The 15474-nt window shown below is 42.5% G+C and overlaps 1 protein-coding gene across 6 annotated transcripts in view; it reads left to right on the top strand.

The window, feature by feature from the left end:
- Window positions 1-15474, top strand: part of SERTAD2 (SERTA domain containing 2) — a 107247-nt gene that overhangs the window by 75384 nt on the left and 16389 nt on the right. For 2 of the 6 annotated variants that reach the window (XR_009054680.1, XM_057741609.1), the window contains exon 1: window positions 9920-10253. The exons of 3 other annotated variants lie outside the window; for them this stretch is intronic. The gene's annotated coding sequence lies outside the window, so the exon portion shown is untranslated. Of the gene's footprint in view, window positions 1-9919; window positions 10254-14219; window positions 15006-15474 lie in introns of those variants that run through there. One more of the 6 variants, XR_009054685.1, reaches the window with a different exon arrangement.

The raw sequence follows: 15474 nt of genomic DNA on the forward strand, positions 1-15474 counted from the left end.
TTAGGGGGCACTGGTGCTCTTTTCTGGGGGTGATCAATATAGTTTTTCTGCAGAAGCCAGAGGAAGTAGGTGGGACTAAAGCTGTGAAGGGCAAAGACAGGACCAGCCACCAGCATACCTACAGCACTGAAGCAGGGGAGGATTGTTTCTTGTTTTATAAGTGAAGAGAGAGAGCATTGAGTCTGTATTTTATTGACTACAGGAAGAAGCCAGTGGAGTGAGCATATAGGAGAGGAAGAAACACCAGTCTGCAGTCCTATTTAAGCTGTTTTACTCAGCCCCATTTTCTTGTCCGGAGTACCTATGCTGTACTTTAGTTGAATGGCATCATTCTGTCCCCGTAGGAGTCACTGAGACTTCAAAAACCATCCTTCAGATGTCTTTATATTTGGTTGGCTTGGGATCTAAATTTTTCTCCCTCTTTTTCACTAAAGACTCAAGATGGGAGCCTTTAAATAGAATATAAATGTGTCTTCCAGATGCATTGTTTTGCTGAAATGTCACTGGCAAAGTGTTGATAACCCATCAATCTAGATTTATGGGTTGATATGATAATGTCTTCATTGATAGATTTAGAAACATACACTGCAGATGAACATATTCCTTTGGGACGTATATGTATGTGTGTTTACGTGGTATTGTGTGTATTAGAAAGAAAAGTGAGTTTTACACTGAGAGTTGATTTTTTTTTTCCCCTTGAGAAGCTCCATTAAGAAAAAACTGTTAAGTTTCAGAATAGAAACTGTTCCGTTTTCTGATCTGCTACCTCATAGTAAGAAGTCAATTGTAAGGTTAACTTCCTCAGAGAGAAGAAGCAAGGACACCAGCGAAAGGAAAAGGAAGGCTTAATTGCTCTGCAAAGGCCCAAACATGCTCTGAAAAGTAAAGATTTCAGGCTTAATGTGCATGGAACAAAAGGCCGTTGTGAACTGTGTACAAGAGTTGGTGAGAGTTTGTATTCTGCCCCTTTTTTCTGTGGGAGTTATTTCCTGTTGTTGACTAGAGTTCTTTATTTAGAACCACCTAGCTTCAGAATGCCTGCTAGTGAGCAGAAAAGTGTGTGTTTAAAACATAGCCTTATTTCAAGACAATCTCTGAAAAAAAGTCACACTACCCATGCACTGAGACAGCTTCATGTTCCCAAAGGTCAAGAGAGTGTATGGGCTTTACTTCTATAACCCGGTATCAAGGAACACAAATAAGAGAGAAGCCAAATGCATTTGGTGTAGCTGTAAGTGGTCACTTAAACACCAAGCGAAAGATAGTTCACGGGGAAAGTGTGTTTCCGTTGTTTTTTAAAACAAAACAAGATTTCACTTCTTAGTGCTAAATGCATTATTTGGTATATTAAGGAAGTAATAGGAAGCCTTACATATTTTGTAAGGAAGCTTTTATCCTTTCTTGCATGATAAAAGTTAGCGTGGCAGGTGAGAAATATACCCCAAATACTAGCTCTAAATCAATTATTCTTTTATACTTGCCTTGTCATCTGGGCTTCCTATTTAAGGTAACGTTAGCATCATCATTGAATTTTGCAATCTATTGTTAAGAGAGAGAAGAAGGACAATATATCGAACGAGTGAAAGGAATTTAGTTATTACTGAAATAGTGGGGGATAAATAAATGCATGAAATATACATATTACCCAATGCTTTATTAATAGATATTAGAAATTGTGGGAAAAAACCTTAGAAAGTTCTACTTCATGGGAACAATAAGGAAGAAAGGGAAAAAATGTATTTTTTTAATGTGACATAATCTAAAATAATAAATTTAAATTGTTTATTACAACATATCTGCTTGCTTTTCGTTTTTCTAAAATAAACTTTATAGTGTCTCTCCCTGATTCCAGTACTCTCCTCCATTTAGGAAAGCTAACCACTTTCCTGAATCTTTTTTGTCTCTAATGTTTTTATTCTATAATTGCAGACATCTGTATTGGTAAACAGTAAATAGCATTGTTTTGCATGTTTTAAAATATCTTATATAAATGATATTATACTGTACATACTTTACAGCTTGCTTTATTTTATTCAACATTATGTTTTTAAGATTTAACCATGTTGATATTTAGTGCCTTTAGTGCTTCTTATCCACCGATCAATTTATTTTCATCTTAATGAACATTAAGGTTGTTTCTGATTTTTAGCTATTACAAGCAAAGCTACAGTAAACATTCTTTGATGCTTCCATGGAGGATAAAAACAAGAATTTCTCCAGATTCTAGGTTTAGCCCTTCTCATCCAGAATTCTTCCAGAGAATTAAGCCCCAGGACCCTAAGGCATCTATTGTATGTAATGAATTATCTTCTGTCCTCTTTAAGTCTAGAATGGTTCATGTGTTGGGCTGGAGCTGGAGACTGATACCTGCTCCTAAGAGCAATTACGCCAATCTCTTTCTAATTCTAATCAGCTATGACGGGGTAGGGGTATTTACACCACAGAAATCAACAAATGCTACAAATAAGGGCTTCTTTCCTTCTTCCCCCATTCTCCACTCGCACCCCCACCCCAGCCAGTTGTTAAACATTTACCAGCACACCACTGGTTCTTACCTTTATACCACCCTTGGGAGATTTGAGGAAATAGTCACTTAAATTCTTTTCTGTAGGGCTTATTTTCTCGTGGAACTTTGGCTGAGAAAGACTGCGTGCATGTGGGCCAGGTACAGGGTATGTGCATCTCCGACTCCACTAGATAATACCACATTCTCTCCAAAGTGGTCAATTTGATGGCTGTGAACTAACTTTTTATAATTTGCATTTTTCTTATTACTGGTGAGATTGAATATCATTTCCCATGTTTGTTGCATATTTGAGTTTTCTCTTTTACCCATTTTTCTCCTGGGTTATATGACTCTTTAAAAATTGATTCAGAGGAGTTCTTTATTCATCCTGAATATTGATCTTTTGTTGATTATATGAATCACACATATCACTCAACAGTCTTCAGCTTGTCTTTATCTTGTTTATAGTATATTTTGTTTAATATATGTTTAATTGTTAATGTAATCAAAGTTATTGGTCTTTTTCTTTATAGTTTGTGCATTGGCTGTCTTGTTTCTTAATAGTCAAAGTCTCGGCAGGAAACAGTATTCCACTCAAATGATTCAACTAAAGAGACTTTAATGAAAAAGTACTTTTGACAGAGATGTGACAGAAGTTGAGGCATGGAAGACCGAGAACTGTAGGAAGCTGTTACTATCCTTAGGTCTAAGGGGGAAAGGGGAGGAAATGATGTTGCTAGAATCCGTGAGAGTTGGCGCCCTAGAGATGGGGCCGCCTGCAGAAGCTGTAGTCGTGGAGGGACGGGTGCTGCCATAACAGGGGCCCAAAGCAGGAAGACACAGGGAAGAAATACCCCCGCCTCTCTCCCCTCTGAGCCACTGGTCTCTTTCTGGTGCCTTCCTGTTGAAGAATCCAGATGGAAGCTAGTTGGCAAAGGAGCTTTAGTCTGTAGGGGTCAACATTTCAAGGTACAGAGCAAAGCAGAGGCAAGTAGAGAATGAATCTTTGGAGACAGACAAAAATCACACATTCCTTGTCCTGAGCCCATAAACATATTTTCCTGTATTATCTCCTAAAAGTTTTAAAGTTTTGTTTCACATATTTAGATGTTAGTCCACCTGCAATGTACTTTTGCAAAAAATGTCACGTACCTCATTTTATTTGTCATGCAGGTAACCAGGTGACCTTCAGTCATTTATTGAACAGCTTATTCTTTCCCACTGATCTGTAACCTCACCTCTGTCATATTTTATGCTTCCATATATGTGTGGGTCTGCTTCTGCACACAAAATTCTATTCTATTGATCTATTTATCCCTTGCCAGCACCACTCTGATTAATTACTAGAGCTTTATAGTAAGCCTTGATATCTGAGGGGACACATCCCCGTCTTGTTCTTTAAACTTACTACAGCTATCTTTTGCCCTTTGCTATTCCAGATGATTTCTAGATTTGCTTATAAAGTTCCGGGGACGGGGGAAGGAGGGCATTGGGATTTGAGTTGGAATCTAATTTATTGATTAGTTTTGGGGAGAATTGATATTTATACAGTATTAAGTATTCTTGTCCATAAATGGTGTGGCTCCCCATTAATTCTGTTCTTTTTGTCTGATGAACTTTTGGAAAGGTTTCTGTTTTCTCACTTTTCATTTTTGACTGTAATGTGAAAATAGTAATTCTGGAGTCTATCTTTATAGCTTTTTTTTTTTAAATCACTAAAACTAAAAGCATGATGTCTAACAGTTCTAAAGTGGTAACAAATCAGGATTGATTGAAAATGAATGAAATGATTCATTAGAATTCTTTTCAACCTTTTATAATTTGGGCTTTAATTTCTTAAAGGAAAGTAAAAGGAAATATAAATGGTGTTGCAATTACCAATACTATTCCCACAAAAGCTATTTATCAGCCGTCCCAATATGGACTTTGCTGCCCTCTGTGTAATGAGTCCAAGTGAATCACTGTAGTCAAAGTCAGGGAATCTGGCACTTTTTAAATTTGATGTGACTCTTTCATATGTATGCTTTCATTTAAAAGAGTCATCTTTAGGGATAATTAAATGCATGCATTGTTTGAGCAAACTCAGGTTTGTAGAGTGTCTATTTATTTGTAACAGAAGAGAACGGCAGTGGGCGTCTTTGCTATGGATGACATCCTCCTGGTGTTTGCTGCCATCCACTCTCCTCTCTAAATGTGGTGTTACAGATGCAACTTCTCTTTTTAAAAAGGGAAGTTACATATAGCTCATTCACACTATTATGTTCTTCTTACATGCCAGTTTCTCTGATAATTGCCCATTTAAGGAGTTTCATATACCTCGAACAAGACTTCTTTAAGAAAGCAGTTTTGAAACAAACATTATTTAGCAAGATAAAATCCTTTGTTCAATATTTCAAGCATGTTTAGGAAAACAGTTGATTAGTTGCACAAGTGTATCTAATGTGGCATTGGTGTTTATCTGAGATATTTGCCTTAGTTTCTTCCTACCTGACTTTCACACTGTGCATTTATGAAATTTTAAATATAAACAATTTTTGATTTAAAAATATACATATTTTTCAATTTAAAGCAAGTACTATTGAACAGTTGGATAATTTTGAAAAAGTCTTGTTTATTCTGGCAAGAGGTCTTTAAAGAACAGTTCCGCATTGGTGACTAAAAGAAAAGTTTTACCTAAGTGTTACCTCTCCTCCAGAAAACCAATAAAAATTCACAATGGCAAAGAGCTGATTCATTTTTTGTTGTATGTGCTGTTTCCATTTAAACTGTGTTCTCTGTCCACGTTTATTTTTAATGATAGAGGTATTTCCTGGGTATCTATACACATTAAAGCTTTGACTTTAACTTCTCAAAGTAGAGTTTTTGTAGCCGGGACTTCAAAATGTGGTTTAAATACGTTATCTACATTTCCCAAATCACCATACTTCTCTTAAATGACCTCTTTACGCATTGGTGATTTAAAGGTCCACAATCTTAGATCGTTTCTACAATAGATATGAGAATGTGTATCACAGAAAATAGGATATGAATTTGGTTTTGTATTCTTCCAAACTCTTTTGTGAAGGTAGTCCCCATTGTAGTCACCTTTTCATAGACTCAGTTCTGGGAAGGGGCTACGGAAACCCTTGAGCCCTAGTGCCTCATTTTGCGGGGTATGGACCCGAGCCCCTGATGTGCAGGCCCTGATTCAGCTTCACTGCTGATTGTGGCTGAGGAACTAGACCTGAGATCTTCTGACCAACCATTTGTGCTCTTTTCACCCGAACCAGTGCTAATCCTAAATCTGTGACATAGCAGATTAAGAAACTAAAAGGTCAGTGATTAATCATAGCTAAGTGATTTATTTGTACAAGATCTTCAAACTCCTACTCCAGGACACTTCCTCTCGCCAGGCTGGTTCCCAGAGACAAGGATGGTCTGGAGGCTGCACGATTTCTAACATTCATTGACGTTTTCTAGGGAAGCCAGGAGTGCTGAGTACCTTGGGAAGAGTGTGAATGGCTCAAGAAGGGAGGATGGTTTATAGACAGGAAGTACAGGGTGAACATGCAGAGGCCACCAGGAGGGTAGTGCCACGTGGGGAACTGGGGACAAGAAGAGAGGTCTCTGAGAAGCACCCACCAAGTCTTGGCGGAACGGCATGTGGCAGGAAGGGAGCACTGGAGTCATCCCCAGGGAAGGCCTTCGCTGGTGAAAGCAAAAGCTGGAGTCTCTAAGGAGGGCCACTCCAGAGTGGACCTCACCATTCATCTGAGGATGTTACCAGAAAACAGTGGCAAGTGAAGTGGCAACAAAGCTCCCGCTCAGCAGAAGCCATCTCCTCCAGAAATAGTGAGGAGGGACATAGTCAGAAATGCCAGAAAAAAGAAAACGGTTTTAAGAGCATCTTTTTCCAATATTATCATTAAGGTTTTGTTCCAAATTAGGACGAAATATTGCCAGATTTTTAAAAGAGAAAAAGTCATGTGTTACTAACAGAAGAATGACCCTCTCTTGGGACAGAAGGGGCAGTCATTGCAAAGCAATCCAATAACAATGAAGGAAGCTTTGCAGGAGCAGCCCTCCACTGGAGTTGAAGCTCTGCTCTTATGACGCATGACTTCAGGGAGAGGCAGGAAAGAACCTGACGCAAATAGGTGGGCGAAGAGATGAAGAGTTTGTGGACGTAGATGAGTTAACTGGCTCCTTTGGTACAGTGAAATTTTAACTTGTGACTGAAAAGTACTGAACCTGTCCGTGCCGTCTTTATGAGAGTGTTTAGTTTAACAAATCATCGTATCCTGTATCAACTCTTCATAATCAGTTAGGTGATGTGGGACTTTATTTTGAAGATTTATTAATAGATTTCAGTGATCAGTGAATGGGAAGTCCACATTCAGTTAGGATCTCTGTATTTTCCATGAAAAGATTATTTAGCCCAGCTGGCTGTATATGTGTTTAATAACTGAAACGTTTATTGAGGGGGTTATTGAGACCAATATTTCCAAGGTATATAGATGGGTGATTATCACCAACATTTCCTTTATTGCATTTTATCTTTCGCTTGAAAAATAAAATGTAATAAAGGAGAAAGAATAAGCTTGAAAACTGTTGTAAAGTCTTTCTAAGTTTATATAGCTAGCTTGTCCTTGTGTCAGTTCTTTGGTGCATGCTAATTAAGTGCTAAAAGTGGCCTTCAGTCAGTGCAGTAGTCTGGTCGTTTGCTTGCAAGATGTGAGGGCAGAGAAACTTTCAAGAGAAGCAGTGAAGTGCAAACTAGTACCCAGAACTACAAAGCAATGTTGAGAAGTACCTCTCTGAAATTAAACTCGTGAGTATTTTTAAAAATTACCATCACAGTTCTATACTTACAAAAGCAATGTTTCTTTTCTCCCTAAACAGATATGTTCCTGATAGTTAAATGTGGATGACTGGCCTAATTTCTTGTATGTGAAAGTGAGAGGGAGAAGCTCTAAACTCTAAATCCTGAGGATAGGATTATTTTAAATGGGCTTTTAAATGTCCCAGAGAGTGAAAGTGTAAAAACCACACTTCTGTGTTCACTAAGCATTTCTTGTTCATTTGCTAGGAATAAACAATATTTTTAAAAAAATCATGCATATTGAAGGGAGTTGACTTCAAAAGCTCAGTTCCTTAGCCTCATGGAGTTGGATTCCCAGGACCAGGCTGGCCTGTGGGGGACTTAGCCCCAGGGAGGGTGCCATGAACCACCTGGTGTGGGACAACATCAGCAGCTGTTGAAGCTACCACTTCATCCTTTGACTTCTTGGTAAAAGATGCCAGAATCTAAAAGTGGGGGAAGTGGGACTCGTATATAACATGTGCACTGATAAGACGTTTACCTTATGTGTTAAGTGTGGGAAGGTGAAAAACATTTTCCCCCAGAACTCAGATTGCTTTTCTAAGAACTCAGACCTTTACTGAGAATACACAGAATATGTACTTTAGCAGAATCAAGCATGGACTCTAGAGACATAAAAATTGTCACTTTGATCTTAGTTAATTCATTTGCTAGAAAATATCCAAGTGTCACAAAAATTGTGCAAGTCTAACTTGCTGCTCACTTCAATTCATGAATAACAGTTTAAATTTACTTTAAATTCAACACGGCCTCTGGCCTCCGCTACAAAGATATCACAGGAAGAGATTATTGCAGCTTCTATTTCAATGGCTTCTCTTTAAATTGAGTGCTGAACGTTTAAATAAGTGGGTTGTTAGGAAACTGTTAGTAGTCAGTGTCCTCTCTGAAAGGCAAACTCTGGAAATGAAAAACACCTTGGCTTCATGGCAAAATGTTTGAATATTATGCCACCCAGGCACAAACTGAACAGGACTTGCGTAGGGCCCTGAACACTACTTCCTTCCATGATGTGTAATTTGGAATGCCATTGTAATGAAACTTTACAAAGATATCCACAAATAATTAGCTTTTGGCATTGGTTATACTTAAAGAAAAATCTGTGTAAGCTTTTAATTATACTGAGGGTCCAGTAAAAACCTTTTTCATTCTCTTTAAAGATGAAACAAGAAACGTACCATCTACCAACATTTTTGCCCAGGTTTAATTTCAATAAGATCATCAATTTGATTGATTAACAAACCATTACTGAACAGTTCTACTCTCAGTAGGTCTAAACTTGTCTTGATGTTAACGACTTATAATCACCTTTGTGTTAGGTCTTACAGCTTTATTATCCTTAAATATAACTAGTATAGTGGACCATTAAACTCCAAAGAGATCTGAGACGATACTGATTGGGGTGGCAGCCAAAATTGTAAGGTGCCTGAATTACTTTTTGTAAAATCTTTACACTGAACGCGCATGTAATGTTTAAAATAATCATTAAGTTTCTAGGGGAGCTCTCCTTTCCTAGGGCTTTGCAATTCGCACCATACATACAAGCTCTCCCAAATGGTATACATTTCCCTGCTAAATGTAAGTAATTCAAAGCGGAAGCTTTCTTAAGGAGAGAGAAAAGGCTACCAATGTGAAACTGCGCCTCGGTACCCCCTGCGTCTCCAAGCCTGGCTTCCCTACCTGCGTGGGCTCTGCCAGGGTAGGCGGCCGGCTGCCGGGTCTGCACCGCGGCCGCAGCCTGCCACGAAGGATGCAGCTAGGTTCCGTCCTGTTCCAAAAGTACTCTTTTGACTTGGTGACCCATTCCAAGTATTGGGCTGAGGCCACTGCACGCAAAGGGAATTTTCTGTTCCCAGCTCCGGCTGGAGCCCCCACCCACCCTGCCATTCGGACATCTCTGCGGGCCACTCGTGCGTCCTGAGACGGGGGCACCGGAGGGTGTCTCAGCGGCGGACGCGCCGGCCCCGCCCTCCCGGGACGACTGTCTCGAAAGCCCCGCCGGCAGCGCGGACGCCGCGCCTCCCGGTCGGATTTTCGCCCCTACCCCCACCCCCCCAACCCGGGACCCTGCCTGCCCGGCTAACCGGCCCCAAGTTGCAGAATAGCTCAGATGCTTGTCATATTTGCGGTCGCGCGACTCAGCGGGCTGTGCGCGCGCGGCTCTCGCCGCCGCCTTTGTCATTAGCGGCTCCGTCATTGGCATGAGTGGTGTGAGGGGGTTCTTGGTGGTTAGTTGTGGCCCCCCGGCAGGAATGTCCCTTTTCCTCTCCCCATCTCCATAAGCCTTCCCTTAAGAGAAAATCAAGGGCGCGCCGGCTGGGAAGGGAGCCGTGGGCGGCGCTGCCACCCAGCGTCTCGTGTGCTCCGCCTGCCCCTTCCTGCTCCTGGGGCGGCCCGGGCCCCGCTCGGCGTTTATCGCGCCTCCCGGGACCGCCGGGGGAGGGGGCGGGGCCCGGTGGCGGAGGGGCGGGCCGGGCCGGGGGGCGGGGCCCGGTGGCGGAGGGGCGGGCCGAGGGGCGGGGCCTGCTGAGCGCAGGGCCCGGTGCTCACGGGAGGCTCGCTGGCCGCACGTCACTCCTGCACAGCGAGTGCTGGAGCCCTAGCTGCCGCTCGCTCGGTCAGGGCGCCCCCTCCGCCCGCCTCCCGCTTCCTCCTCCGCTGCCTGCCGCCGCCGCCGCCGCCGCCGCCGCCTCCTCCTCCACCATTGTATAATGTTCCGAGCGCGCCGGCGGAGGACGGCGGAGTCTTAGCTCCATTCTCGCCGCCCGCCCGCTCCCCGGCGCCACCCTCGGGCCCCCGGAGCCGGGGATTCCGCATGGAGCGGGAGTAGCTTGAGGAGCGGGCAGAAACCCCTCCTGATGTGTTAGTTCCCAGGTGGAGCTGCATGTGGTAAGTTCTCCCGGTGCCGGGCTGGAGGGGGTGCTCGGATGCGCGGGGCTCCCGGTGGGTGGGGGCGGCGTTGGGACCTCGCCTGGGCCGGGTGAGCCGAGAGGGCGGAGGAGGGGCCCGGGCGGCCGCGAGGGTGGCGGGCGCCTCGGCGAGAGGGACCTGGGGGGGAATCAGGTACCGGGAGGAGCGCTTCCTCCCGCTGCTCCCCGGCCCCGCTCCCTTGGCCCCCCGGGGCCAGCGCCGGGGACCCCCAGCGTTCGCGGGCAGATCTGCTGGGGGAAGGGCAGGGGACGGGCAGTCGCGGACCGGGGTCAGGAGGGGGTCGGAGCTAACCAGAGCCCAGCGGCGGGGCGGAGGGAGCTTGGAGCTGTCGCTCTTACAGCTGGGTTGTGTGTGCGTGTTGTGGCGGTTGTGTAGTTGTGAACGTGCGAGACTTTTTTTTTAAGGCTCGTATTGCTGGCGCGAACGCTGCTTCACTTTTGAGTTCTGTGGCCGGGTTTGCATCCAACTTGCTTTAGTGTGTTTCAGTGAGCTTCCCTGTGTTTTAGCTTAAAAACATCCCTCTCCACCCTCTTTTCGCCTGTGGCGAAGTGAATTGATTTTAAGTGTGTATGTATGTTAAACTTGATGTCTCATTGGTTTTTAAGTTAGAAATCTACAAGTCATCTTGGTCGTGACCGCTTGTGACTGAAAGGGAGGGGGCTGAGGGGAGCCAGCTGTCCCAAGCCTTGGACTTTGTACCATTAAGACAGGGTGCCGTCAGAGGGCCACTGCATCGAGAGAAAATCACAAATTGTTATTTTTTTTCTTGGACACAACTTATCTTACTTTTAGCAGAAGTAATAGTAATAGATTGAGATGGGAGTAGAGTTCTTTCTGTGTTTAGCCTTAAATTTCACAAAAAGATTAGATGTAATTTGTCTTAGAATAACTTTTTGTTTTTAGGCTGATTAGTTTCAGGATGTTTCAGGAGGTGGAAAGTAAGTCTTTACAGGCACTGAATGGGGAAGGGCAATCAGCAGGGTGAGACATCCAGCCTCAGACTATGTCAGTTTTAATTTGAATCAAGTTGGGCAACCTCATTTGGTCCTAAGGAAGATAGTAAATGTTTTCTAGCTTTGTTCATGAAGTACACTTTTTGATTTCCCAATATATGTTAAGAAATGTCCGTAACGTGTGTAATGAGCTTAGAAGTTGTAATAGCCAATAGGATGCCTGAGGCCTTAAGTGTTCAAAGTAGCCTTTTATTATTAGGGACTAGTCTCTGACAAGAGTGAAGTGGGCTCTTGGCTCCACTCAGCCCCTGGAGGACAGTCCACCTGAGGGCCTCTGTGTTGCTTTGCTGATGGGGGGGTGGGGGGGGTAGCTCTTGAGCTACTCAGAAGGCATCTCTTACCTCTAGAGCTCCTCCCACTCCTCCCCCTTTTTATAGCAGTCTATTCTGATTTGAGTGTGGTAGGGTGTGCTCTGAGGATGAAAATACCCATCCTAAGATCCCCAGCTTCTGGCACGAGCAAGAAGAGCTTGTTCATGGATCTCTGCTTTCCTGTTCATTTTAGCAATTTCTTCGTGGAGGAAAAAAAAAAGAGAGAGAAATGTTAGAAAGTTTTCCTTTAGCTTTATTGATTTACTTAGAAATGTTATATGTTAATGTAGTTTATGTTGTTCATCAAGTTTGGAACCCTTGAAAATAATTTTTGTTTCTTTCCTCTCCCTTAATTAAAATGTGCGTAACCGTGTTGCCCTCAGGTGAGAAATCTTATGAAATGGATTTAACAGCCTTTTTTTTTTTTTTTTTTTAACCTTCAGCTCTGTTCCTTGCATTATTACAATAGGTGGGAGAGAAGACTCACATTTTATAATACCAACCAAGTGTACCACACGAGTGTCCTAGGGAACAGTTTTATTGTCAGGCAAGTGTCACAGCTTCTTAGGTAACAGCTGCTCAGGTCTCTTTCTCTTAAAAAACTAAGAAAGGGAAATTAAGTCAGATTCAGAAAACCTTTAGACTTCTATGTGCTGAATTGTACCCTTGCCAGCTTTTTTATTTAATTGAGAAGCTGCAATATAAATATTACCCAGGTGTCATGCTCTGAATTATTAATTATGAGCATAGTTAAACAGTATATATTTTTGTATTTTAAAACTCACTCAGATTTGTGTAGCAGCTGATAGCTTTTGGCATATGCTAATTTTAAAGTGTTCCAATGGCAGAATAAAAGTTGCAACGCTACTACTAAAAAGGCGCACACACACAAAGGAGATAAAAAACGTATAAGGGGAAGCTGAAGAAATAGACATATATACACACATACAAATAGAGATTTTGTTGTGTGTCAAAAATCAAACTGGCAGAAAAAACAAAAATAAAAGCATACTTCAAATTATCAGTAGCAAGTTATACTAAAAGTTTGCCCTCGGTCAAAATATTTCACACGTTAGCTATTAAAGATAAAAGTTACAACAGAAACCCTTAGAGGTTTCTTTTGCTGTGATTTCTTGGTAAAGAACACTTGGTAAAGCATAAAGCTTAATTTTACATTTTGTTTATATCAAAAAAAATCAAGACGACTTTGTCAGTATTACAACAGATTTTTTAAATGTATAGATAAATATGATATTTATGAGTGTGAACTTTAATTCACTTGTAGAATTTTTTAAAACTTTGTTGCTACAGAAATTTTGTATATACTGTTACAGCCTATCCTATAGGAGATAGCTGTAGTTGCAGTAGTTTCTTGGCAAAGGAGAGAGGGAGGGGGGAAAAGAGACGAGAGAGGTGTCTCTGATTATTGAGTGCAAAGATCAGGTGTATGCTCGAGGCACCAGAGGGCAAGCTCCAGTTTTAAGTGAAAATGGCCTTGAAATAAGGGAACATCTAAAAATGCAGTGGTCACTGCATATGCACAAATCCTATATTTTCTACTGACAATAATTATTCCTTAAACAATTGACAGAAACCCCCAAGCTAGGACTCCTGCTTAAGAAATGTATGGATATTTAATTTAGTTTTAATATTCTTGAAGGAAAGAACAACTAACCACAGTTGGCATATCTTTTAAACAAAATTATTGTCTCCAACGGCCGGTGCAGTTCGTGTTAAAGGCAAACTTCTGCCCTCTGTGCAGATGCCGGGAAACCCTGTGAGCAGCACTGTCCCCTGGAGCGCCCATCACTCATTGTGTGGAGCAGTGTCTTTCTCTACGAGCACTGTGTGGCAGTTCATTCTTTGTATGAATCTGTGAATGGCATATGTCAGGCCAATAAGACGACATTCCTATTCTGGGTAATAAATAGACGCCTTGTTGGATTTTTTTTCCCTTCAAGATCATGAGACAAACAAAACCTGCTTGGCTGTCTAAAAATTTTCTTTGAAATACAAATAAAAATTTCAAAATAAAAACATCACAGTATCTTTGAAAACACATGATTCCTAATAGGAAAAAGGAGATGCTTGTCATTTAAACCAGCACCACATACAGACAATGAAACTGCCTTTTGGAAGGAAATTGTGCTCTCTTTGTGGTCTGAGGGCTCCTGAAGCTGGAAAGCCTCCTTCGTCTCCTCTCAAGATCTCCCGTCCCTCCTCTGAACTTAATTGGGAATCCCTGCCAGGATTCAGTGAAGCAAACCCCACAATTTGATGTATCTGTCTTAGCAACCCGGGAGCACAGACGCTGTTTTCTGCACCCACTGCAGCTTTCAGTTCAGAATGGAGTCGGCATCTGCTCTCTTGTCTGGCCTCCTCTTACACTTGCACGCCGTGTGTCCAGAGCTGGCCCTGCCCCTGAGCAGGGACGGCAGAGCCGAGTGTGCCCGCTCGGCGCCGCCCAGAGTGGAGTGAGCAATGCGGATGCGCGGGGTGGGGGCCGGAGAGAGGAGAGTGGAGGACAGCTCTGGAGCTGACTGTGCAACTGCTACAGCAGGTCTGACTAGTTTTAGGTGCCCAAAGGCAGCTTTGTTTCTCTAGTAACTCCAGGTAGCAGCAAACCTCAGTTCTTAAAACTAATTCATGTCTGCATTACTGTCTTTCTGTCCCTTTGCAAAAACCTGTAGCTTTGCCGAATTGTTACTTAATTCTAAGCCATTTTTTTTTCCTTTAAAAACCTTCATAGGCGGTTAACTGAAAAGAAGACACTAAACCAGGCATTTCTGTGCTTCTGAGGAGTTTCATGTAGAATAGTGAAGGGGAAGGGATTCTGGCTCTTCAGGACATACACACACACACACACACTCTCTCTCACACTCACTCGTGTTTATAGCAGTCTGTGGGAACCTGTTGAACAGGAGTAAAAAGTATTACTTGATTATGCCGTGGTCAGAAAATTAAATAATGAAGCGTTACTTGCTACAGATCAACCTTTAGCCCCTTGCTCTGCTCTCCTGGCTGACTGCTTATCATTCCACGCCAGCCGCAGCAGCTCCCGGGCTGCAGGCAGGCCTGCTGGAGTACCCCACCCTGGTGTTTAGAAGTGTTGAGTTAAACTCAGGGAATCTGAAAGTCCCAAGGTCATCTCTGCACCAGAACAGGTTTGCATAAAATTCTAGCCACACCAGTGAGATAACGAGGTGGCGACTGTTTGAATCTGATCCTGCCTTAGTGGTTATCCCATTTTACAATAATACATGATACAGATTTGCTTTTCAGATTTCTTTCCTTCTTCGAGGAGGGAACCTCCATGTACGTGTGTACTTCTGTGTCTTCCCTGCTGTCAAAGAAAACCGATCTGGCAGAGGAATTTGAGCACCGTGGTGGGTAGCTGATGAAGAAATTTTTGTGCTGCCTCTGTGCTTGTCACAAACCTGGTGATGGTCTTTTCTGAATGGCTTTTTTTAAACAGACTGCTTTTTAAAATATTTTTATTATGGCTAGAAATATAAAATAGATTTTACCTGGTGTTGGTTGTTTGCTAACAGATTCAAAATATAGATTCCTCAGACAGCACTTGCCTTCTTGCTTCTGAAGCCCCTAAAGATAGGCAGGAGGAACAGAATGTCAGGGGTGGCGGTGGGGTAGGTTGGAGGCAGGGTCTCCTTAAAAGTCCTTGAAGATCATAGAAGTTGATGTTCTGAGAGACAGTTTCCTTAGAAAATAAATATTTATTACAATTCAGTGTGGTACTCTGATTACTTTTATTGCATTTGACTAAATGACTTTGTATAAAGTTCTGTGGGTCACTAATTATCAATACCCAGAGGTCCTCAGAAAGAAATACCTTTT

Source organism: Hippopotamus amphibius, chromosome 7 (assembly GCF_030028045.1).
Source record: "Hippopotamus amphibius kiboko isolate mHipAmp2 chromosome 7, mHipAmp2.hap2, whole genome shotgun sequence".
Lineage (NCBI taxonomy): Eukaryota > Metazoa > Chordata > Mammalia > Artiodactyla > Hippopotamidae > Hippopotamus > Hippopotamus amphibius.